We start from the raw sequence: 1,942 nt of genomic DNA, 5'->3' as shown, positions 1-1,942 counted from the left end.
TTGTCGTTTCTGCCTCGGTTTGTTGTTTTTGTGGTGAGGGTCCGGGGGGCCGAGTTTAAGGCCCTGTCCTGTCCGCTGTCCCTTACATTCCCAGCTCAGCTTCTCTCCCATTGGCTGGTCAACGTACGTAGTGCTGAGCCTTTGTAGACAGTAAGTGGAGCAGTTAAAGGGATTGTCCAGGAATTGGAGCAACCCCTGTGGAGGCGTAAAATGAGCAAAAAATAAAGCGCACTCCTCTGTCCCTGGTGCTCCGTTATCTGCCATTGGCGTCTGTTCGGTCTCACGATGGTGCCGGGATACCGGAAGTCCTGAGACGTGACTGCTGAGACCAATCGGCAGCTGTGGAAGTCGCTGTCACTCACTTAGGTCACCAGTTCCTTGGCTGCGATTGCTGACGACTTATGGCATCCAGGCTTTGGCACAAGACTGAACGATACCAGCACCTAAGATGGGGAATTTTTTTTTTTTTTTAAATTTTACTCCTTGGTTGTTTCAATTCATGGACAACCCCTTTAAGGACCTGAGTCTGCTCCCTCTAGGCCAGGATCCTGATAATTGGAGGACCCCAACGACCAGGCACGGTCCCGTGGATAGGGGATGTGTCCATACAGACACTTTAATGTCTCTGCTTCATGGGTTGTGGCAGTAAAGATGTTAGTGTGACCATCTCTGATGACCGCAGATAGTGAGGGGTTAATATCAGTGTTCCTGGTTGTCTACAACAGCAAGGAGGGGGGATTTCTGTACCCGTGCTGGCTTTTGATAGTGAAGGAGTCAAAAAGGATTGTCAAGTATTATAAAAATACAGCACCGTACCTGTCCATTGGCTGTTACTGCAGTTTAGCCCCATTTACTTTAAATGGGGTTGAACTGCAATACCAGACACAACCACGGAGAGGTGTGGCGCTATTTGTAATAGAAAGTTTTTATTATCCTAGACAACCCCTTTCATGTAATGATCACTTGTGGTCTAGAGCAGTGAAGAGGTTAATGTAAGAATTCCTGGGAACAGTTTAGGTGGTAAATTTTTAAGGGGCATTGCCATTATAAAGCTATCCCACAGTCCTAGGTTAGGGGATGGTTTGTAGATAGATGGGGGTCCGGGGAGAGTTTAGTCCACTGTTCTGAAGAGAAGGTTGGTCAGGACGGCCATTCATCTCAATGGGAGTCCTAGAGATGACCGAAGTACAACGGCCTCTCTGGTGCACCCTTTGAAATGACTGGTGCATCTGTCCCAAGGAACATTCCATTCATAAAGGGGGGGGGGGGGGAGACTTCCCCATACTCCCAATCGGTCGGGGTCTCAGCGGATGGACTCCCACCGATATGCAAGATCATCATCACCTTTCTTAGATTGGACAACTTTTTAGGATACCTTTTAGGACAACCCGGGGTGCGGGGCAGGCGATGGGTTAATGCTGCCGGCCTGGGGTCCCCTTATTACTTCCCATTCCAGTACCTGTATAGCTGCCATGATCAGGCAGACAGTTCAGGAGTGCCCTGCCTGATCAGGTTGCATTGAATGGCCAGGTACCTGAGGGGCCATTTGCAAATGTGACCACTGCAAACCCTATAGGTAGTCACAACTAACCCCTGTAAGAGTGAGTTCACACCTCCAGTTCATTTCGATTGGAGATAGTAGCAGTTTTTTTTCTTGTAGACATGACCCTGATTTTGCAGCAATGTTCACATCCAGCAGATTCATCGCAGTTCTAACTCCATAGTATACATCTGGTTTGGGCTGTTTCTACAAAATCCCATTGAGATGACGGAGACAGTCAAAACAAATCTGCTCCATGTGAATATACCCCAAGGAATTACCCAGACAGCCATAACAGGGTCTTGTTGTACTGACCGTATTACATCGGCACGTCCTGTCCTCACCACAGGTCAATGACCCAAACCATCTGAAGCATTGGGAGCGGCCATAGTGATCTCCTGA

Source organism: Leptodactylus fuscus, chromosome 7 (genome assembly GCF_031893055.1).
Source record: "Leptodactylus fuscus isolate aLepFus1 chromosome 7, aLepFus1.hap2, whole genome shotgun sequence".
NCBI lineage: Eukaryota > Metazoa > Chordata > Amphibia > Anura > Leptodactylidae > Leptodactylus > Leptodactylus fuscus.
This window is presented reverse-complemented; position numbering follows the sequence as displayed.